This window comes from Schistocerca americana, chromosome 2 (genome assembly GCF_021461395.2).
Source record: "Schistocerca americana isolate TAMUIC-IGC-003095 chromosome 2, iqSchAmer2.1, whole genome shotgun sequence".
Taxonomy (NCBI): Eukaryota; Metazoa; Arthropoda; class Insecta; order Orthoptera; family Acrididae; genus Schistocerca; species Schistocerca americana.
The window spans coordinates 750,804,086-750,829,157 of NC_060120.1; positions in this window are offsets into that span (position 1 = coordinate 750,804,086).

Genomic DNA, 25,072 nt, shown 5'->3' on the forward strand with positions numbered 1-25,072 from the left:
TCTTTTGTGTTACAGAAAACACAATGATCCTTCGTGAAACGTAAATTCCCTCACTGTTTTCCAATTCTGATGAATCTGACGGTCGGCGAGATTTTAATAAATTGAGTGCTAGGTGCCAAGCATTATTTAAATCGAAACCTCCAAACCTTTACCGCGCGGGATTAGCCGAGCGGTCTAAGGCACTGCAGTCGTGGACTGTGCGTCTGGTCCCGGCGGAGGTTCGAGTCCTCCCTCGGGCATGGGTGTGTGTGTTTGTGCTTAGGATAATTTAGATTAAGTAGTGTGTAAGCTTAGGGACTGATGACCTTAGCAGTTCAGTCCCATAAGATTTCACACACATTATACATTATACCTTCAAACCTCTCCACAGAGCTCGTGCTCTTTCAGACAAGGATAGCCTCGCTGGAGAATTACAACACTTACGACTAGTGTTCCGAACGAATAGCTACTCAGAGCATATAACTGAGTGAACAATACCGTCATGACCAAGAGCGGCTGAATAAGAGGTTGAGAGTGAGACAGAAGAAAGGAAGCAATAAATCGGTTATCTCCCTTATGTTGGTCCAATATCAGGAAAGATCGGCAGACTCCTACGGAAACATGCATACAGTGTCTTTCGCTCTCTTCTGTTAAGATAAAAAGGAAATATGATCTAGGTCTCCGAAAGCTGGGTGTGTATCGCATTTCATGCGAATGTAGCAGGCCGACCGTTGTGGCCAAGCGGTTCTAGGCGCTTCAGTCTGGAACCGCGCGACCGCTACGGTCGCAGGTTTGAATCCTGCCTCGGGTATGGATGTGTGTGCTGTCCTTAGGTTAGTTAGGTTTAAGTATTTCTAAGTTCTAGGGGAGTGATGGCCTCAGATTTTAAGTCCCATAGTGCTCAAAGCCATTTGAACCATTTGAATGTAGCATTTCTTAGTCTGGGCAGGCTATCAGAACAGTCGAGGAGAGATACAAGGAACATCAGCGACACACCGCACTGAAACAATAAACAAAAAACCAAGCAAAGCAGCTGTCTCCTCACAGCAGTGCTTCGAATATAAAAATGAAATCAAATACAATGAAATCAGTATTGTGATTCAAAAATCCAAGTTCCTGCTACGGAATAATTAAGGAGTCTATCGGAATAATAATGTCAGAAAACCTAATAAACAAGGATGGAAGTTTCAACTTAAATAATGCTTGGGGTCCGACACTCAGTTTATAAAAATCTCGCCGACCTCGCATGCATCATAGTTGGGAAACGCTGGGGGAATTTACTTTACTGGACTGATCGAGGACTGAGCTAGTTTTAAACAGTTGCGGGACCTGTATTACGAGAGGTAGTAGTAGGTGGGTGATGTCCTAGTTTGCTATACTGAATGTTCATATCATCTGGAGAGTGTTATAGGCGTTTCACGGTGTAACTAGTCCCGTATCGTACGAGGGGCGTTCGGTAAGTCATTCAAAACTTTTTTTCTGAAAGCAGATTCGTTTTATTCAGGATTCCAGTACACCATATTATTCCCCAGTCGTTTCGCTGCAAAACCCTATTTTTTCAGATAATATCCGTTCAATGCAATGGCCGTAGGCCACCTTACTGGGAGAACCTGTCTGCCCACATACATCATCCACGTTTGCTACCTACAGAGTGCATCCTTCATTAGATCAAACAGATGAAAATCTTCTGTTGGGCGGCGAGGGATCCAGTAGGCGCACATCTTTGAGTACCCCAACTAGTGAAGGAGTGACCGGCTGAGCAGTGTGGTGTTTGAGCGTGATCCGTCAATCGCCTCGAATGAGAGTGTCCGCAAGTGCCAACACTGTAGGAATCACAGTTGTGTGCGTCCTGCCGGCACATGGGAAATCGGACAGGTTTGCACGATGTCGTTCCGTCGATGACAGTCGCCTCGCTCAACGACTCACCCGTGCTTTTGTTCACTGCCAGGACTCCTTAGACACTCTTCAAGCCCCCATGAATAGTTTCGAAGCTCTGCTTTTCCGCCAAAAGAAACTCAATGTCAGCTCTCTGCTTGGAATGCACCTCCAACACAGACGCCACTTTGAAGGCTACGATAGCACCGCACCTGTTTTAACTTCATGAACCCGTTGGGGCTGAAGCGGGAATTTCCGTATATCCCACAACAAATTCCGCATTTTTTCAACCGAAACTGGTCAAGAAAAAAAGTGCTGCATTACTTATTCAACCTCCCTCGTACTTCGTACTGAACTGGAAATGAGCAAGTAATGCTGAGTTATTGAACTTGCATAATGAGAAAATGTTGAACACAGTATTCGGAATTTTTATAGTATCTTTCTGCCAACGTTCTAAAAGTTTTTACACATAAACTGCTACCGTATTATTCTTGATACTGTTTGCCGTAACGCATTTCTCACTTGCCTCGTTACAAATCTTCCTCGCATGTGAGTCCTTTACCGAAACAGCGGCTCACCTAAGAAAGGTCCTTGAACTTTGGAGCGACCTGGAACGGCTTGGACACAAATTCTACATATTCTAGCAGTCTGTTAATAGTTGAGGCCGCTTATGCAAGAGACACTTGTCCAGCTGGCGTTGCGTTCAGCCGCTGGCGCCGGACAACAAGTTTTCCCTGCCTGCAGCTATTACTCTGTCCACACAACTCGCTACTCTCGAATGTGTCACACAAATTGACTCGTCCTGCTTCAGCATGCACAACCAGACAGAACATTTCGTTTGAGGAATCGAAAACAACGAGTTTCGTTTTTGCCTCTCACACACTAACGAAAGACGTCTCTTAGTTCAAACAGGAATTTGTATTTAAACATTTGTTCACAGACCTATCTCACATTTCTAATCACGTCTTCGATTTGTGTGATTGTGTTTCTCTTGTCCCGTACACAATATTGGATGAGGGAGGGGGGGGGGGAGGGGGTTAACATGCCAGTCAATGAGTTATCTCAGAAAGTAACTGACGGGCTTAGTATTCGTAGTCAGTGTTGTCATACAAATACAGAAGAAACGAACGAAACCATTAATGTTTGGAACGTTTCAAGTATCCAAGTTAAGAGCGCGTTATCCAACGGGAGACGGTGTAGAAAAGGATGATGACATTTTCATAATATTTTGTTGGTGGATCTGTTTACTCAGAAACGTCAATATTCATTTGGCTTCTCAACTGAACTTACAATGTATAGGACAGTGGATAAAGAAAACGACTTCACAGACATAACGCAATTAATAGTATTCCAGATCGTAGTGCTAGTGCTAGTGGCGGAAAGAGTACTCGCCTAAGAGAAGCTAACAGTTCTCGTGATTATGAATCTACACCAGTAAAGAAATCCAATAGTATTAGTACTTTAACAAAATATTCAGAAGAACGTCTTGGTTCAAATGGCTCTGAGCACTATGGGACTCAACTGCTGAGGTCATTAGTCCCCTAGAACTTAGAACTAGTTAAACCTAACTAACCTAAGGACATCACACACATCCATGCCCGAGGCAGGATTCGAACCTGCGACCGTAGCGGTCTCGCGGTTCCAGACTGCAGCGCCAGAACCGCGCGGCCACTTCGGCCGGCAAGAACGTCTTGAACGTATTTACTATTATTATCATAAACCTCCACCTAAAGTTGCGACCTCAAGTTAGTTACTGAAGCCGGCCAGTGTGGCCGAGCGGTTCTAGGCGCTACAGTCTGGAACCGTGCGACCGCTCCGGTCGCAGGTTCGAATCCTGCCTCGGGCATGGATGTGTGTGATGTCCTTAGGTTAGTTAGGTTTAAGTGGTTCTGAGTTCTAGGGGACTGATGACCTCAGAAGTTAAGTCCCATAGTGCTCAGAGCCATTTAGTTACTGAAGACACGTCCATCTATAAAAAGAACATCGAACATCGTCATAATGTGAAGAAAAAAAGACGTATTGAACATCCAATTCGAGGAAACAAGGCAATTAAAGAACTAGAGATAAAACAACGCACTCAATCCCAATTTGACGTAGCAAGGAATGACGGAAAATGTGTCCATTATTGACACCTGAAATTTTGAACAATGCAAAAAGCAAGAGCAATTGGGCGCACAAAGTTTATACGTTCTGCAGCTTTCATAACACGCCTCAAGAAAGAATACAGACTGTGTCGTTGACACATCACTGCTTTCATGAATGCCAGAGATGTACAGCAAGACCAAGGTATTCGCCAGTCTGCGACCCATTTTGTCGAAGAAATAAACCAGAAAAGTTTCCAGATACAGCCACATTGCATTTGGAACATTAATCAAAGTGGATTTAATTATGAACTAACTTCTGGTGCGACAGTACCTAAAAATGTGAAAAATCAACAGCTGCATTGGTCCAATCTGCACACAATACAACTCGTAATTATACAATAGACGTTGGACTTTTAATAGGTAGACAACTAACAAAAAAACTGTACATTTGTCTTCAGGAAAAACTTTTAGTCCAAAAGTTACAAAGTCTGTTGAAGGCAATCTTCCACCAAACATACATTTGGAGGCTATCACAAGTGGAAAAATGACAAAAAACCATTTAAATTCCCTTTTTGTGAATGTTGTTAATGGCAGTGTAGCAAATAACTAGAAATCCGTACTGCTTTGTGACTCTTGTAGTGCTCTCAAGGATACAACAATAGTAAATGATTCATTCGTGCGTAAAGCCACTGGATGCATGATCATTCCACCAAAAACAACAAAATCCTGCAGCCTCTGGATGTATATTTCTTCCGGAAATATAAAGGTAACAGACTCTATAAGGACTCTCTGCAGTGTCTTGGACACGAAATTAGGAAATACAATTTTCATAACGAAAATGCATTCTGTTAACCATTCTAATCTCAGTTGTATGTAAAGCTTCCAAATACAATTGGAACACCAAATTACTGTTCGAGTCGAGAGACTTTCCTTGTAAGTTACTTGGAAAGCGAATTAAAGTTCAGGGGAAAGAAACAAAAACATAACGGAAAACTGATGGAACTTAAATACTGTCAGAGACGGAAGAAGAGTTGAATGGAAAAAGAGGTTATGATATGCACCTCAACGAAAATAAATCAAGGGTAATAGAATACAGTAGAAACGGATAAGAAAATGTTAGGTTAGGAAATGATACACTAAAAGTATCAGACGAGTTTTGCTATTTGGGCAACAAGGTAATTGACGATTCACGAAGTAGAGAGAATATAAAGTGTAGACCGGTTGTTGGAAGAAAAAAGTTTCCTGAAAAGAGAAATCTATTAACATCAAATATAAAGTTGTTAGAAAGTTTTTTTTCTGAAGGAACTTGGAGAGATGCCTTGGACGGAAGTGAACCGTGGTCGATAGGCGGCGCATATAAGAGAATAGAAGATTTAGAATTTCGAAATGTGCTGAAGAAGAATGCTGAAGATTACGTGGCTTGATTGGACAAGCAACGAAGAGGTATTGAATCTAATTGGAAAGAAAAGAAATTATTGCACAACTTGTCTAAAAGAAGGAGTCGATTGATAGGTTAGATCCTGAGGCATCAAGGAATAGTCGATTCGATAATGGAGGTAAGTGTGGGAAAGGGGTAAAAGTTGTAGAGGGAGACCAAAGATTGAATACAGTGAAAACTGTAGAAGGACACCAAGGCCTGGATGTACCAAAGATTGTAGAGGCTTGAATACAGGCTCAAGCAGGTGTAGGCTGCAGTTGTTATGCAGAGGTGAAGAGATCTGTACAGGACAGACTAGCTTGGAGAGCTACATGAAACCAGTCGCCGGACAGGCGATCACAACAGCTTGATGTAGTGTGTCCTTTATTTCCACATCCGAAGACGAGTTCATTAATGCACTGAAGTTCGTTAACAAACCTAAGTGAATTACGAATTTCTTGATGATGATGGTGAAGTCCCGTACTGCTTGACAGAGCGTAGGGGAACGATGAAGGAGACCCGCACCGCCGTACTAGGCAAGGTCCTAGTCAAGGTGGTTTGCCATTGCTTTCCTCCGACCGTAATGGGGAGGAATGATGACGATGACGAAGACGACACAAATACCCAGTCATCTCGAGGCAGGTGAAAATCCCTCACCCCGCCGGGAATCGAACCTGGGATCCCTTGCTCGGGAAGCGAGAATGCTACCGCTAGGCCACGAGCAGCGGACACGAATTTCTTACCTACATATACATGTAATCTGATTCAGCAGAAGATTACCAGATTGCGATCCTGAGTTGATCTGCTTAGTGTGTCGAATAGTGAGAGCGCGTAACATCTCGTCGACAACACGGTCCTTAGATGATGATGATGATGTTTGGTTTGCGGGGCGCTCAACTGCGCGGATATCAGTGCCCGTACAAATTCCCAACCTTTGCTCAGCCCAATGTCGCCACTTTCATCACTTTCATGAATGTTGATGAGGACAACACAAAGACCTAGTCATCTCGAGGCAGATGGTCATTATAGACGGAACCTATGCTCACTTGGACCTGAGTTTTGAAGGAACTCAGCGGCAACCTATTCATGGAATCATGGCTTAGAATCTCGTGCCTGCTGAATATTTATCCTCTACGCTACCTGGCTTGGTATATCCGAGAGGATTGCAATAGGCGGTGGCATGAATGTTGTTTCTTTCTTTCACTTGATAGAATCCACACAACAGACACAACAGAGGACTAAAACCACAGAAAACAGATTATTTTTTTTTTTTACTGTGTATGCACTGAATTGTATACAGTATATCTTAGATCAGTTTAGGTTCCAGAGATACGTAGTAAAATGCTAGGTAATACAGACCTTACGACTTAAAGATGTGTTAAAGAAAGGAAAACAAAAATTTATAGCATTTGTAGACTTAGAGAAAGCTCTTGACGATGCTGACTGGCATACACGCTGCGAAATTCTGAAGGTAGCGGGGATGAAATATAGGGAGCGAAACATTATTTACAGTTTGTACAGAAATCAGATGGCAGTTGCAAGAGTCGAAGGACATGAAAGTGAAGCAGTGATTGAGAAGGAAGAGAGACAGGGTTGTCGCCTATCCCCGAAATTATTCTATACGTACATTGAGAAAATTATGGAAGGAACTAAGAAGAAATTTGGAAAGGGAGTTAAAGTTCAGGAAAAGAAATAAAAACTTTGAATTTTGCTAATGCTATTATGATTCTACCAGTGAGGGTTCAGAATCTTGAAAAGAAGCTGAACGGAATGAATAGCATCTTGAAGAAAAGGTAATAAGAACAACATTAAGGGAAGTAAAAAACGAGTGATGGAATGTTGTTCAAACAAATCAGGAAACGCTGAAGAAACTGAGTAGGAAATGAGACACCAAAAGTAGTAGATGAATTTTGCTGTTTAGGCAGCAAAATTACTAATGATGGCTTAAACAGTGAAGATGTAAAATGCAGACTGGCAAAAGCAAGAATATCATTTCTGAAAAACATAGCAATTTGTTAACATCTAATGTAAATTTAACTATTAGGAAGTCTTTTCTGAAGGCGCTTGTCTGGATTGTAGCCTTGTACGGAAGTGAAACGTTGACGATAAGCATTTCAGACAAGAAGGGAATAGAAGCTTTTGAAATGAAGCGCTGCAGAGTGCTGGAGATAAGATGAATAGGTCAAATAACAAGTGACGAGTTTCTGAATCGAGATGAAGAAAAAAGTAAATTGTGGCACAATTGGACTAAGAGAAAGGATCCGTCGATAGGAAACATGTTGAGGTATCAGGAGACGTCTGTCTGGTAATGGAGGGAAGCGAATGTGTAATCAGATTGAAATGGATATAGGTTGCAGTACTTATTCAGGGATGAAGAGGCTAGGACAGTGCAAACTAACGTGAAGACTTGCGTCAAACCAATTTTTGGACTGAAGACAATACCAAAAGTAGCAGGTATTGTTCTATCTTTGGTACATGTGCAGTAAGTTTTTTGGCTTATTTTCAGACGTATACATGGAATGACAAGGGTATACTTACGTCGTTCTCAGTACTATTACTACGTAGAAAGTCATATGAGATTGACTTTTGCCGTACGGAGAGGTTTAAGTAATCTAATCACATTTTGCTGTTGTTATTTGAATAGTGACGCACGGCATCGAAGTTATTAGCGTTCCCCAGATTTCTTAATAATTAATAAGGTAGCTCTCTAAACTCAGAACTCTCTGGACATTCTTTCTTACCGTGAGATGGAATCCCCAACACGAACCATTGGAATGTGGAAGAGATTAGCAACCTGTGTGTGTTCTAAAAACAAAAACGTACTAAAGCCGAGTTAATGGTAACTTTTTTGGGCTGCATCACTGAAGCTATAAAGAGATCAAACTTAGAGGTTTTATAACTTACAGAATCACCGAATGTTTCTGGTTGGGTATCTCTGTGATATCTCTGTGACCAAACACGCTAAGTCGTCTTCTGAAAACGATTGCGAACTTATAACTGCACTTGAGCTAGTTTACTTTTTTGTATGAAAAGAAGAAGCAGGACTACAATTGAAGTATACAAGTGAGTAAACAGTAGTTATTAATCTGAGTATTGCGAGTCCAGTAGATGAAGGAAACTGCCACCTTAGCAACTTTTCTCCTGCCAAAGTGACCTTCTTGTTTCATAGAAAGCAAACAATCACATATTAAGAGCCAGTTTTCCCGGAACCCAGTTGCTGTGATAGAATGACTGGCATTTCGAAACATCATTTGAGCGTGAACGTCTCTTGCGACTTGATAAACAACAGTGTCCTTCATTCTCGCTTCGATTTACTGAAACATTTTCTTTTACTTTTCCCCACTGTTACTTCCGCACCTATACTCCGCAAGCTACATTGCCGCATTCACATAACTTACGGGAATGCAACCGGGTGATGAATGTGCATCGAAGTCATTTTAAAGGCACAGATACGTATTTTTGCCTTGAATATGCAAGTTTGAATACCTGTCGAAATATCAGCATTTGTCGAAGCCGTCACGCTGCTGCATCCCTTCCCCGTAAGTTATTTGAACATTTTATACGCCGGAAGAAACTCAAGTTACGGGAGGCGGCGGAGGGTACTTTCCGAGTTCATCTGCGAAAGATGTGCGAAAAGAAACGACTGGCGGAAAGTCGACTTCCTCTGAGATTACCGCCATTGCAGTTTCGACTGATATGAGAGGGTAGAGAGAAAGGTGTTGTTTGCTCCTGCTTGGAACGTGCGTTCTCGAAATTTGAACCGCAAATCTCTCCGTGACGCACAGCCTCTCTGATACTGCCTACATTGCAATTGGATTAAAAATGATGCTCGCTAGATTACGAAGGGAACTGGTGACTAAACGTGCTGCTCTTCTTTGGAACTTAACTATTTCCTCTGTTAATTCGATCAGAAAAGTGGCCGTTATTGGAGGACAACATTCAGGAATGTCATTCATGGGCGAACCACATTTCTAAGAATTCCTCTTGTGACTCTCGTTTCTGGATCAATATTCCTTAAAATTTGTTTCATCATACCACAATGTTGTCTTTCCACTTTCGCATATTCCTAGATATTTTAGATACTTTATGGTTTCAAACGACTGAACGTCAGGCGAATAAATGAATAAAATTCGGTCTTTCCTTCTATTTGTGTGCAATACGTGACATGTGTTGATGGTGAGTGAGAACTGCTAGTTCCTGCGCCAGACATCAGTCGGTGTAAGCTGTATTTCTGTTGACAATCATTGCTCATTTCATACTGCTCATGTTTTTTTCTGTACTTAGTGCTCTAATGATACTATTTTCAGAAATAGCACTGTTAAATATTTGACGTTAGGAATGTGAGCGAGAAATGTATGGAAAGGATTTGTAAACTTGTTTAAAGTTTGTTGCAAGTCACAAAGTGCTCTCATTATCAAACAAAGGATGAGTATAGTCTGGATAATTTGGGCTCCATTTTAAGCCAAAGTTAGTTTTTCACGCATCTCAGTATTTATGAGGTCATGTACCCTGAATTATGTGTCGTATAAATTAATTAATGATATAAATTTGCTGGTGTATTTAGTGATACACGTAGACACGGTCTACAAAATATGATGCGAATAGAGTTAGTAGCAAAAAATTAAGAAACCAAAACGTCATGCATGGTGCTGAAATTTTTCTCCATGAACAGCGAAAGTATACTGATCAGCCAGAACAATGATCACCTACCTAATAGCCGGTATGTCCACCTCTGACATGGATAAAAGAGGCGACGCTTCGTGGCATGGAAGCGATGAGGCTTTCGGAGATCACTGAAAGGAGTTAGCACACTATCTGCACACACAAGTCACCTAATTCTCGTAAGTTTCATGGAGTGGGGCGATGAGCTCTGACGTCACGTCCAGTAACATCCCAAATGTGTTCCATAGGGTTCAGTTCTGGCGAGGCAGGGGACCAGTACAACAGTTGGAACTCGACACTGTGTTCCTCGAACCACTTTATCACACTCCTGGCCTTGTGACATCACGCATTATCCTGTTGGAAAATGCAACTGCTGTTGGGAAACACGATCGACACGAAGTGTTGTACATCGTCCGCAGCTAGTGTACGATACTCCTTGGCAGTCACGGTGCTTTGCACGAACTCTATTGGACATATGGATGTCAACATGAATGTTCCCCAGAGTTTAATGGAGTCGCAACCAGTTTGTCTCTCTGTCCCGTACTACAGGTGCCAAGGGGCTGTTCTTTTGGAAGACGACGGATTGCGTCGTCCCATCGGAATGGTGAAGAAGTTATTGGGCTTCATCAGACCATGTAACGCTCTGCCACTGCACCAACCTCCAGTGGTGATGGTCATGTGCCCATTTCAGTCATAGTTGCCCATGTCGTGGTGTTAACATTGGCTTACGCGTGGGTCGTCGGCTGCGGAGGCCCTTCGTTAGGAATGTTTGATGCACTGTGTGTTCAGAGATACTTCTACTCTGCCCAGTATTAATGTCTAATGATGGTTCTGCCACAGGTCGCCGCCTGTCTTGTTTAACCAGTCTGTCGGCCTACGACGTCCGACATGCTCGTGCCAAGCCTACGCGCCATCACAATCTGCCCTTGATCAAACTCAGGCAGATCACGCGCTTCCACCCTTCTACTCACCGAAGCATGCTCACTGATACCACTTGCAACGTGCGTGTGTGTGACCAGTAGTTATTTCTCGCCAGGTGATGCTGTTATCGCCTGGAGGGTTTATATTCGTAGTACGCCGATGGTCATAATGTTCTGACTGATCAGCATATAGTAGTGACAATTTTTTTTCCTTTCATAGTTTTGTGGTGGGGCCAAGGTAAATCATGGGTAAAGTTTGTTCGGAGTTGCTAAATGCTCACATTCTCACATACTTGATGAATATAGCCTGGGTAATCTGTGCGACTTAATTACGCTGCCTCAGGATGTCTAAGAAGTTTCTAACTGTAATACACTGAAGAGCTGCCTAATATCGTGTAGGGCCCCCGCGATCACCCAGAGGTGCCGCAACACGACCTGCATGGACTCAACTAATGTCTGAAGTAGTGCTGGAGGGAATTGACACCATGAATCCTGCGGGACTGTCCATAAATCCGTAAGAGTACAAGAAGGTGGAGATCTCTTCTGAACAGCACGTTGCAAGGCATCCCAAATATGCTCAATAATATTCATGTCCAGGGAGTCTGGTCGCCAGCTGAAGTGCTTAAACTCAGAAGAGTGTTCCTGGAGCCACTCTGTAGCAACTCTTGACATGTGGGGTGTCGCATTGTCCTGCTGGAATTGCCCAAATCCGTCGGAATACACAGTGGACAAGAATGGATGCAAGGGATCAGACATGCTTACGTATGTGTCACCTGTCAGAGTGGTATCTAGACGTATCAGGGGTGCCTCCACCAGCTTGAGCAGTCCTCTACTAACATGCAGGGTCCATGGCTTCATAAGATTGTCTCTATACCTGTGCACGTCCATCCGCTCAATACAATTTGAAACGAGACTCGTCGGACCAGGCAACATGTTTCCAGTCATCAACAGTCCAGTGTCAGTGTTGATGGGCCCAAGCGAGGTGTAAAGCTTTTTTGCCGTGTGTCATCAAGGGTACACGAGTGGGTCTTTGGCTCCGAAAGCACATATCGATGATGTTTCGAAAAATGGTTCTCATGATGAGACTTGTTATTGGCCCGGCATTGAAATCTGCGGAAGGGTTGCACTTCTGTCACGTTGAACGGTTCTCTTCAGTAGTCATTGGGCCCATTCTTGCAGGATCTTCGATTGGTTATAAATGGTCCCCAGTGGATCCACAGTGTAGACCAGAGATAAAATTGCCTCAGACTGCACTCGAAAATCAATCGATCACATTTAATGGGGGACATGCATGTCCAAAGGAACATTGCATTGTAATTCGCGATAACACAAGCACTGCAGTATCGCACCCTATTTCGTGCATGTTAGGGTTCAGGTGCGAATCGAACACGAGACCTTCAGAATATTATGCAAGACTCAGTCCACAAAACAATCAAGATACACAAAAATAATTGTGAGAAATAGGGATTTGTTGATGATCGATTAATATAGAAATTAGTCGAGAGTTCGAGCACATTACTTTCTTATCATTATCGCCAGCCTAGTGAAGCACTGAACGTTCTTCTCATCACTCTTCTGTGATCAAAGTGACAGAAACTTGAACTACTACCTACAGTCAATAATTTGTTGCCCGTCATCTCATTCAGGGTTCTCAAACTTTTTCCGTTGCATTCCTCTTCTGAAACAAATTATTTTGCCCACCATCCCTCTCCTATTTTTTTCGTCCTAAACACTTCTCTTACTAGGCACAAAAGCGGCCCATAATATCTATTTAGGGGAAAGTTAACATTATATCTTATGAAACTCGGACTTCCGCTAATTTTTTTTTGTAAAGTGAGATTATTAATATTCTGTAAATATTAAAGATATGTGATATTAAAGTACAGTGCATTAATGATAAATGGTTTAATTTTTGTGAATTTTTTTCTGACGTTGACAAAATGAAGGTTTTCCCCTATAGGTGGGATGAAACATCCACAAGCTTTAAATGTAAAAAGGTTTATACCAAAATGTACAAAAAACTACACAAATGAATTTTTTAAAAGGTAATTTGACATTTATCAACATGAAATAAGAAATTAACACTATATTAGGTTACATTTAAGCTTTAGTAGCAAAAGCACTCCGTTTTCAGGCCACGAGTGGCCTACTGGGACCACCCGACCGCCGTGTCATCCTCAGTGGAGGATGCGGATAGGAGGTTTGTTCATAAAATTGACCTCTCCACTTGAAATAGGTGGTCGTCAGACAGTGGCGCACAAGCTCACATATATCAGGTGCCACGCGTTCTTCTAGGATGTTCACAGTATCTGACACTGGGACATTCGCGAATAGGGATTTGACATCGAAACTAACCATCAGATCTTGGTCCGTAACACGCATTTCCTTTAGGAGAGACACGAAGTGAGTGGAATCCTCAACGTAGGACTCGGTTTGATGCACTAGGTGTCGGAGCCTAGGTGCCAGTTCTTTCACTAGGTAGTAGGTCGGCGAATTTATACTGTTTACTATGGGCCTTAAGGGGAAGTCGGTTTTGTGTATCTTCGGTACACCGTGTATCCTTGGTGCCTGTGTCACTTGCGGGATGTATCTTCTGGCCTTGTCGAAGTTGATTCTAGAGTGCTTGAGCAGTGCCTGCGTCGTTTTGATTACCTTGGCCGTCGGATCTCCCTGAAGTTTCTTGTAGATAGGTTCTGCGAGAATATCTTCCATTCTTTTGTTGTAATCAGTTGTGTCCAAGACTACAGTGGCGTTGCCCTTATCTGCCTGTACCACTACTAAGTGGGGGTTGTCCCTGAGTTCCTTGATGGCATGGTATTCCTCAGCGTTGATGTTTGGCTTCGGTGGCTTTGCTTTATTCAGAACTCTGACCGTTTCCTGCCGGATCTTCTCCGCCTCGGCCTGTGGCAGATGACGTACCGAAGCCTCTACGGATTCTATGATATCTTCTGTTGGAACTCGCTTAGGTGCGACTGCGAAATTCATCCCCTTGGCCAGAATTGGTGTGGTTGCTTCGCTCAAGGTGTGGCTGGAGAGGTTGACCACTGTCCGTCGCCTGTCCAGCGTCAATGTTTCGTCCGTGGCTTTCTGTTGTAGTTTGTCGTACTTTCTCATCTGGCGGTTAGTAATACTATTGCTGGTCCTTGATGCTTGCTGAAAGGTTAACCTGTCGACTTTATCCCAGTCTTCCATCTGAAGTTTTCCGGCCAGAGATAGGTGGAGATCACACAAATTCCTGTTGTGAGCATCGAGACTTATGCGGATGTGGCGGATCCTTTCCCATAGCAATGCTTTACTGGCTTTAACACAGATATTCCTCGCCTTGTTCGTTTTTATGTGAGACATCAACCGCAAAGAATACGGCACAACACTCGTGTCTCTGCATCTCTTCAAAAAAGCAAGGTCATTCAGCAGTTTACATCTTTTTAAACGCAGTGCTTCTAACTTCTTGATGTTTCCGTGGATTTCCTGCCCATACAGGTTGGTTAAATGTAAGCGTAGGCTTCCGCGGCCGTTGTCTTCTTCAATAAAATTCTTCAGGGTATCAGACCGCATCGTCATAATTTAAAATGCGCCAACGTTTCGGCCAGCGTTGCAGCTAGCCTTCATCAGGGCCTTACGTTAACTGCTAAATGAACACACTTGGTTCCTTAAATAGCTGCACGAGAAAACCGTGTCGTTACTTGATTGGCTGTAAAAGGAGGAGGAGGAGGGGTGAAAGGTATGCTTTATTGGTGTTTCCTTTATTATCTGTCATTGGCTGAAATGGCTGTTTTCTATTGGTCTTTATATTAATCCACCCCATTGGAGGAGACGGACGAATAGCGAACAGGTGATGGCTGTGACGTCACACTGTTTCCATGCTGTCCAGAAGCCGGCTGCGACGTGCCATTGCTTTGTGTGCTCGCGACCACTACTGCGGCTCTCCGCGTGTCTGCATGGGCCGCCACGGCTCTGCCGCCGCTCCGTAGCCCTGCTATTGCAGGCAGCCAAGACCTCGGAAGCTTGTACTCGTCTTCTCTATTCATGTTGGCGGGTCTTTTAGCTATTTCCATCGCCTCTCTAATCTTTCTTTTGAAAGTGAGAGGCTGTTTCGCCAGGACGCGGGCTTCTTGAAAAAATATTGGTTTCCCGCACTCGTCTCGGTGTTCCGCCACTGCTGACTTAGTGTGTTGTTTCAGGCGGATATATCTTTCATGTTCCGAGAGCCTTGTGCTAATCGGACGTCCCGTCTCACCTATGTAGACTAATCCACACGCACAACCAATTTCATACACGCCAGCTGTGTGTAGTTTGTCAACTGCATCCTTGGTAGAACTGAGTATGTCTGATATTTTGTTTCTGCTTCGGAAAATTGGTTTGATGTCGGCTTTTCGTAGAATTTTGCCAATACGTTCGGTGACCCCTTGTACATATGGTAACACAGCAATGCTCTGTGCCTCCTTCTCCTCTTCCCTATTAGTCTTCTCCCTTGTCGACATGGTGCTGTCTATCATCTGCTTCCCATAGCCATTAGTTCCGAAGATGGACCTGAGGCGTTCAAGTTCTGTCTTCAGATGTTCTTCGTCGCTTATCCTGTACGCTCTCTTCGTTAGCGTGTGCAGGGCGGACTTCTTCTGCATGGGGTGATGGTGGGAGGAGGCGTGAAAGTACCTGTCCGTATTGGTTGGTTTCCTGTACACTTTGTGGCCAAGTTTACCATCAGGTTTTCGATAAACTTCCACATCGAGAAAAGGCAGCACCCCATTCTTCTCTGTTTCCATTGTAAACTGAATTTTCCTATGCTGTTGGTTAAGGTGCTTGTGGAAATTCTGTAACTCCTCTTCTCCGTGGGGCCAGATGACGAAAGTATCATCGACATAGCGAAGCCAACAATTTGGACGTAATGGTGCGGACTGGAGGGCTGTTTCCTCAAATGCCTCCATGAAAATTTCTGCTGCGATAGGCGATAGGGGTGAGCCCATAGCTACACCGTCAGTTTGTTCATAAAATTGACCTCTCCACTTGAAATAGGTGGTCGTCAGACAGTGGCGCACAAGCTCACATATATCAGGTGCCACGCGTTCTTCTAGGATGTTCACAGTATCTGACACTGGGACATTCGTGAATAGGGATTTGACGTCGAAACTAACCATCAGATCTTGGTCCGTAACACGCATTTCCTTTAGGAGAGACACGAAGTGAGTGGAATCCTTAACGTAGGACTCGGTTTGATGCACTAGGTGTTGGAGCCTAGGTGCCAGTTCTTTCGCTAGGTAGTAGGTCGGCGAATTTATACTGTTTACTATGGGCCTTAAGGGGAAGTCGGTTTTGTGTATCTTCGGTACACCATGTATCCTTGGTGCCTGTGTCACTTGCGGGATGAATCTTCTGGCCTTGTCGAAGTTGATTCTAGAGAGCTTGAGCAGTGCCTGCGTCGTTTTGATTACCTTGGCCATCGGATCTCCCTGAAGTTTGTTGTAGATAGGTTCTGCGAGAATATCTTCCATTCTTTTGTTGTAATCAGTTGTGTCCAAGACTACAGTGGCGTTGCCCTTATCTGCCTGTACCACTACTAAGTGGGGGTTGTCCCTGAGTTCCTTGATGGCATGGTATTCCTCAGCGTTGATGTTTGGCTTCGGTGGCTTTGCTTTATTCAGAACTCTGACCGTTTCCTGCCGGATCTTCTCCGCCTCGGCCTGTGGCAGATGACGTACCGAAGCCTCTACGGATTCTATGATATCTTCTGTTGGAACTCGCTTAGGTGCGACTGCGAAATTCATCCCCTTGGCCAGAATTGGTGTGGTTGCTTCGCTCAAGGTGTGGCTGGAGAGGTTGACCACTGTCCGTCGCCTGTCCAGCGTCAATGTTTCGTCCGTGGCTTTCTGTTGTAGTTTGTCGTACTTTCTCATCTGGCGGTTAGTAATACTATTGCTGGTCCTTGATGCTTGCTGAAAGGTTAACCTGTCGACTTTATCCCAGTCTTCCATCTGAAGTTTTCCGGCCAGAGATAGGTGCAGATCACACAAATTCCTGTTGTGAGCATCGAGACTTATGCGGATGTGGCGGATCCTTTCCCATAGCAATGTTTTACTGGCTTTAACACAGATATTCCTCGCCTTGTTCGTTTTTATGTGAGACGTCAACCGCAAAGAATACAGCACAACACTCGTGTCTCTGCATCTCTTCAAAAAAGCAAGGTCATTCAGCAGTTTACATCTTTTTAAACGCAGTGCTTCTAACTTCTTGATGTTTCCGTGGATTTCCTGCCCATACAGGTTGGTTAAATGTAAGCGTAGGCTTCCGCGGCCGTTGTCTTCTTCAATAAAATTCTTCAGGGTATCAGACCGCATCGTCATAATTTAAAATGCGCCAACGTTTCGGCCAGCGTTGCAGCTAGCCTTCATCAGGGCCTTACGTTAACTGCTAAATGAACACACTTGGTTCCTTAAATAGCTGCACGAGAAAACCGTGTCGTTACTTGATTGGCTGTAAAAGGAGGAGGAGGAGGGGTGAAAGGTATGCTTTATTGGTGTTTCCTTTATTATCTGTCATTGGCTGAAATGGCTGTTTTCTATTGGTCTTTATATTAATCCACCCCATTGGAGGAGACGGACGAATAGCGAACAGGTGATGGCTGTGGCGTCACACTGTTTCCATGCTGTCCAGAAGCCGGCTGCGGCGTGCCATTGCTTTGTGTGCTCGCGACCACTACTGCGGTTCTCCGCGTGTCTGCATGGGCCGCCACGGCTCTGCCGCCGCTCCGTAGCCCTGCTATTGCAGGCAGCCAAGACCTCGGAAGCTTGTACCCGTCCTCTCTATTCATGTTGGTGGGTCTTTTAGCTATTTCTATCGCCTCTCTAATCTTTCTTTTGAAAGTGAGAGGCTGTTTCGCCAGGACGCGGGCTTCTTGAAAAAATATTGGTTCCCCGCACTCGTCTCGGTGTTCCGCTACTGCTGACTTAGTGTGTTGTTTCAGGCGGATATATCTTTCATGTTCCGAGAGCCTTGTGCTAATCGGACGTCCCGTCTCACCTATGTAGACTAATCCACACTCACAACCAATTTCATACACGCCAGCTGTGTGTAGTTTGTCAACTGCATCCTTGGTAGAACCGAGTATGTCTGATATTTTGTTTCTGCTTCGGAAAATTGGTTTGATGTCGGCTTTTCGTAGAATTTTGCCAATACGTTCGGTGACCCCTTGTACATATGGTAACACAGCAATGCTCTGTGCCTCCTTCTCCTCTTCCCTATTAGTCTTCTCCCTTGTCGACATGATGCTGTCTATCATCTGCTTCCCATAGCCATTAGTTCCGAAGATGGACCTGAGGCGTTCAAGTTCTGTCTTCAGATGTTCTTCGTCGCTTATCCTGTACGCTCTCTTCGTTAGCGTGTGCAGGCCGACCTCCCTGGAGGCTTCTCAGTGCCATTTCCTTCATTGTCCTTCTCACTGGTGTTTAATTGTCTGTTTATAATTTATCGTAGCCAATGATTTAAAGATTCTTGTTTTTACAGGACTTAATGTATTTTTGAATTTTGGAATGTCAATTGTGGGCCTTAAACCGCTTAAAACCTTATTCTTGAAATTACCCTTTTGTGGCCTCCTGCCTTAAAAGATTATGGTAATATAATTTAAAATTTTCAAATTTAATTGTGGCTCTCAGCCTCTTGTATTGCTCCTTGCAAATGTTTGTTCTATCTACTTTTGCGTCATGCACTGTGTGGCTGGTCCCGGCGGAGGTTCGTGTCCTCCCTTGGGCATCGGTGTGTGTGTTTGTCCTTAGGATAATTTAGGTTAAGTTGTGTCTAAACTTAGGGACTGATGGCCTTAGCAGTTAAGTCCCATAAAATTTCACACACATTTGAACATCTACTTTTGCCTTGAGGCTTTCCAGACTAGTTGTGATTCCATATATATTTTAATTATTTTATTTGCTATTTTAACTGCATTTTTATTTTGTTGACTTTTAAGATTTATTGTATGGTGGCCCTCAGCCATGAAATAATTGCCTTTTGAAACTCGTAGTTCTAAAAGTTCAGCTATGTGCCATTCTGGTTTAAAGGTGTTATTAAATTACAATAAATTACAATTTTTAGTGAACCTGACCGACACCTTATTTGGCCCCTTCCACAATCCTAATCACCTGTTTTTCCCCTGCAGGTTTAGCAGGCATCTCACAAACGTCTCCGTGTAAGCGTATATTTTAACCTCCATTGTCTCCCTCCTTATTATCTTTATCGCCTTTTTATGTGTTTTGTTTCATCTTTTTTATTATTATTTATCTCTCAGCTGAAAAGCGGCGGACTATGCCGCTGACAGACCTCCTCTGCCCATATGGGGCTGTGGAGTGAAATTACAAAAAAAGAAAAGATGGCTCTGTGTCCACATGCAAACTTCACTCTGTTCACTAACATGTGCTCACATATAGAACACTTACACTCCTCACATATACACCACGTTTTAATGTTTAGCTGGGACAACATCCTCAACGAAGGATGATGTCCCAGAAATAAAGTAGTATGCCGGCCGGAGTGGCCGTGCGGTTCTATGCGCTACAGTCTGGAGCCGAGCGACCGCTACGGTCGCAGGTTCGAATCCTGCCTCGGGCATGGATGTGTCTGATGTCCTTAGGTTAGTTAGGTTTAATTAGTTCTAAGTTCTAGGCGACTGATGACCTCAGAAGTTGCGTCGCGTAGTGCTCAGAGCCATTTGAACCAAATAAAGTAGTATGGTTTCAGTCCCACTGGTTCTGACAAAATTTTCGGGAGGTTTGCCTCTGTTGTAAAGCTTACACCGGAACTGGTAATTTCCTCTTATAGAAACCCTACTGGGATTTCCAATTTGCCCCACTATCAGCTAGTCTGATAAATGCATGCATTCGCTTATTTTGACGCCTCTTCCACTGAGCGAAGCTTCAAGGAAATCGGGTTATGGCAGTTGACGTGTTCTTCTCGTGAGTACTGGGATACCTGGGTATTTTTATAGGATGAAGGTGCCTGTGTTTTTTCAGCAGATATTATCATCTATTTAACGCGAATCGTAATTGAAAATTTGCGACTAACAAGTGGAGGCCCATTGTGGTCCAGGTTGCTTAAGCAGGGCGAAGTAGAAATAACTTCGATTACTATTTCACACATTTCTTGGCTCGTCAGATTTGTATGGGAAATCTAGCTTTCGACGACTTCCGCTGTGGTCATCGTCAGGAGTTATCTGCAGGCGTTGCCGCTGCCGTAGCAATTACATTGGTCAGCCAATGCAGACGATTTCAGAACGTCACATAGAGCACCGAAGCTACATTAAATATCGCGGACTCGACAAATCAACATACGATTACGTTTGAGGAAACAAAAAAAAAATCATCCCTTGCATCTACCTCTGGGTTTCTGTCATCAAGGAAGCCATTGAGATCAGAATGTATGACAATAGCTTTAATCGAGACGGCGTCCATACCCTTCATGTTGAAGCTTCATGTTGAAGCACTACAGAGAAATAAGCTGAGTTATCGGCCATCTAACACTGCGTTCTCGTAAAATAATAACTTAGTTGAGGACTTTACAGGTGAAAAAAATAAAAAACAAACAACTAAACGATTCTCTCAGTCGAGGAAGAACACTTTGAACAGGAATGCGAACGGAGCCAATTGGTAACGAGTCAGCCCTGGACCTGAGGAACGAGCAGAGAGTATTGTGCAAGGTTGGCTCTCAAGGCTCGTGAGCACTCGAGGACACGATGTGTTTGGTCGCGCTCTGCAAGAATGCTGTCTCCCCTAGAATGGAGCGGTGTAAAGTGCTGGAGATCGGATTCACCGGATTACAAACAGTGGCAGCACGAACAGGACTTCCAGGAATATTCCTGCACTTTTCCGGTCGATTGTGGTGCTAAACTCCACGTTCACTTCGCTAGTTCTGGTTTCAAGAGTTAAGAAAGTGACCGAACTAACGCGACGTGAGGGGGAAAGAAAAAAAAAAAAAAGAAAAAAAAACAAGCGTTAGGACTGAAGGTTAGCCGAGTTCGCCAGGCCTGGTCTGGAACAGAATCATCCTTTCTGTTTCTAGGATGACTTTCTAACCCCTTTCCCTAAATGTTAATCAAAACATTATGAATTGGCAATAATTTTATTTCAATGACAGCGGCTACGTTAACAATGATTCATCTGTTTGTTAATACCTGTATATTGCTAGCTCATTCAAGCAGTATCAGTGGGCCTACCGAACTTAAATACTCTGTCAATAATGACGCATGCCTACACTCTATGAAATAATGCTAAGATTCTAGAATTCAACCTTGGTTCTTGGCACAATTTCTGGTGATGAGGAACCGTTTGTAACCCCCAGATCCCCACCACTTTCCGAAAGCAATGCCAACGCACTAATGACGGTTAGTGACATAGATTATAGAAATAAGAAGTTTAGAATGGTGACTTATGTCTCGAGAACTGACGCTAATTTGCAGCGATAGCTTCTCTCCAACTGTGTATGGCGTATCTGGTGTGTAATATAAAGTGTCGTTGAACATTGAACAAATGTTGTACTTTGTGTCATAGAGTGCGAAAAAGAAGAGGAAAGAGGTGAAAAGCGCCGCTTACACATAGCCAGTCCTATTGAGAAGCATCGCGGAGATCACTAAACGAGACATCTTCATCCGTTACATACGTTGCTTTGATACCTTCTTTCACAAAGCCCGCTTCTGTAGTGGTATAGGGAGATTATGTAGTGATTAGGAGATGACCTTCATCACATCGCCTGCTATTTCCAAACGAATTACGATAGTGAAATCTGTATACAGGGTGAGTGCGACCGTGTACTTGCCAGATGAGGGTGACTATCAGCTTTCGTTCAGTACTAACACTGTCAATGACACACCCTTCTGTGACAAGTGTCTCACTCAGACAGTTGTGTGGATGGGAATAAAATGATTCCTGATTCTGAGTCACTATCAGGTCCGTATGGGGTCGACATGTGATAATAGTGATAAATAAACCAATCAATCAAGAAATCGTCATCTCTGACAAACTTGCTTTGGCATCTAATAAAATCCTATGCCACTGAGTCCCAAAAGCTTAGTGCAGCCACCTTCTTAGGTTGTTATTTATCAGTAGGGACCTTCCCTCTCGAGACGTGGTTGATGTGATTATGCTTCTCCCATCTTATCAGTCGTGCAGCTGATATAAGAGAAAAAAGGAGTCACAAACCGGCATCTAGCGCTCTGCTGTCGAAAAGCACCTGTTCCATATTGCAGTCGTGAATCGCTCTGGAACTGGACCGACGCAGTGGCTGATGAGATGAGACTGAGGAAGCCCATGCACACACTAGCGTGATGCCGCACTGGCTCATGGTAAAAGAAGGGAATTTAAAATTATTTTCCTATCAGCGCTGAGATCGATAAAAGCAGAGCACAAGCTCGGATTGGGAGAAGGATAAGAAAGGAAATCGGCAGAGTCCTTTTCACGGGAACAATATTGGTATTTGCATTAATCGATTCGGGGAAATTACACAAAATATTAAACTGAATGGCAGGACGGGGATTTGAACCACCGTCTTCCCGACTGCAAGTCCAGTGAACTAAGCACTGTGCCTCTTCATTCACCCTACCACAATGCCTTTTCTACTTTACAAATTAGACCACTTGTGGAAAATCAACCACTACAATGTAGCAAATGTGTTGGGGTGATGTTTTCAAAAGTACAACGGAAATAATCGTTTTCAGTGACTCCGAAGCGATTAAAAATCGCCCTCGGTAAGGAACATCCGAAACTGCCATGTCATATTTAAGAGTCGAGCAAGTCTCTGTCATGTTTTCGTTTCCAATTATAGTTGTTAAAGACTTTTAGCACCAGTTCTCAACAACACCCAGTTGATTGACTTACCTAACGGTCTAATATTGAGAGAACATAAGTCACGTAACAGTATTTTACGTAACAAGACTTCTCCGACACTGCGATTATCAAACTTAGATCGCCAAAATCAAAGCGCTTTGTGTTCTGTGTTAGTTTTAACGATTTTGGTGCTTAATTTTCACTGTTCTACGACAGTATTTGCTCACAGTTACTTAGGTAAAACGGCGAACTGTCAGTTGAAACATGAATCGTCGGTCATGAATCGAGTGTGTGACATTCCATTTCGCACTTGCTGCTGGAAGCTTTCGAAACTCGCAGCGAGATCTCACAGAGATCTGCAAATTGATTGCTAAGTGGACAGCAGCGTCCGGATCATCAAAAATACACTACTGGTCATTAAAATTGTTACACAAAGAACAAAACGCATATGATAAACGGGTATTCATTGGACAAATATATTATACTAGAACTGACATGTGATTACATTTTCACGCAATTTAGGTGCATAGATCCTGAGACATCAGTACCCAGAACAACCACTTCTGGCCGCAATAACGGCCTTGATACGCCTGGGCGTTGAGTCAAACAGAGCTTGGATAGCGTGTACAGGTACAGCTGCACATGCAGCTTCAACACGATACCACAGTTCATCAAGAGTAGTGACTGGCGTATTGTGACGAGCCAGTTGCTCGGCCACCATTGACCAGACGTTACCAATTGGTGAGAAATTTGGAGAATGTGCTGGCCAGGGCAGCAGTCGAACATCCAGGAAGGCCCGTACAGCACCTGCAACATGAGGTCGTGCATTATCCTGCTGAAATGTAGGGTTTCGCAGGGATCGAATGAAAGGTAGAGCCACCGGTCGTAACACATCTGAAATGTAACGTCCACTGTTCAAAGTGCCGTCAATGCGAACAAGAGGTGACCCAGACGTTTAACCAGTGGCACCCCATACCATCACGCCGGGTGATACGCCAGTATGGCGATGACGAATACACGCTTCCAATGTGCGTTCACCGCGATGTCGCCAAACACGGATGCGACCATCATGATTCTGTAAACAGAACCTAGATTCATCCGAAAAAATGACGTTTTGCCATTCGTGAACCCAGGTTCGTCGTTGAGTACACCATCACAGGCGCTCCTGTCTGTGATGCAGCGTCAAGGGTAACCGCAGCCATGGTCTCCGAGCTGATAGTCCATGCTGCTGCAAACGTCGTCGAACTGTTAGTGCAGATGGTTCTTGTCTTGCAAACGTCCCCATCTGATGACCCAGGGATCGAGACGTGGCTGCACGATCCGTTACAGCCATGCGGATAAGGTTCCTGTCATCTCGACTGCTAGCGATACGAGGCCATTGGGATCCAGCACGGCGTTCCGTATTACCCTCCTGAACCTACCGATTCCATATTCTGCTAACAGTCATTGGATCTCGACCAATGCGAGCAGCAATGTCGTGATACGATAAACCGCAATCGCGATAGGCTACAATCCGACCTTTATCAAAGTCGGAAACGTGATGGTACGCATTTCTTCTCCTTACACGAGGCATCACAACAACGTTTCACCAGGCAATGCAGGTCAACTGCTGTTTGTGTATGAGAAATCGGTTGGAAACTTTCCTCATGTCAGCACGTTGTAGGTGTCGCCACCGGCGCCAACCTTGTGTGAATGCTCTGAAAAGCTAATCATTTGCATGTCACAGCATCTTCTTCCTGTCGGTTAAATTTCGCGTCTGTAGCACGTCATCTTCGTGGTGTAGCAATTTTAATGGCCAGTAGTGTAGCTGGTCCACAATATACTCTTGTATGAATCTATAGGTTAAATACAAGGGAGTCAGATGGCTTTGGATTGCCTGTTGGACGAAAGCTGTTCTCGGTTCTGTCGTTAAGGAGGTCTGGAGATCAAGTCAACTTGCTTCGGAACTGTATCAGAAATTCCAAACGGGCGCATTTTAAGGATCACTTTTTCGAAAAGCTGTAATTGTCTCCCATTGAAACATAGAAGTTTGAAATTTGCCTCAACGGAGCCTACAATCTTTCTCTGCAAGGAAAGGCGTGACGCCCTGCGTCCTGTGACGTCAGCCTCGGGCTCAGCGGCACTACAAACAGCAAGTTGGCGACACATGCGATCGTGAGAAGCCCTGTTACCCACATTTCACCCCTTCGTTTGACGCCTCTGCGCGTCGAAATCATGCCGTTTTCACATGGGTGGCTGCGGAAAACATTTCAGACACACCGACGCTTAGAATCAACACGAGAAGGCCTTAGCGGGTGGACTAGGCGCCAATGACACCACCGCTTTCCTTGGGCCGTT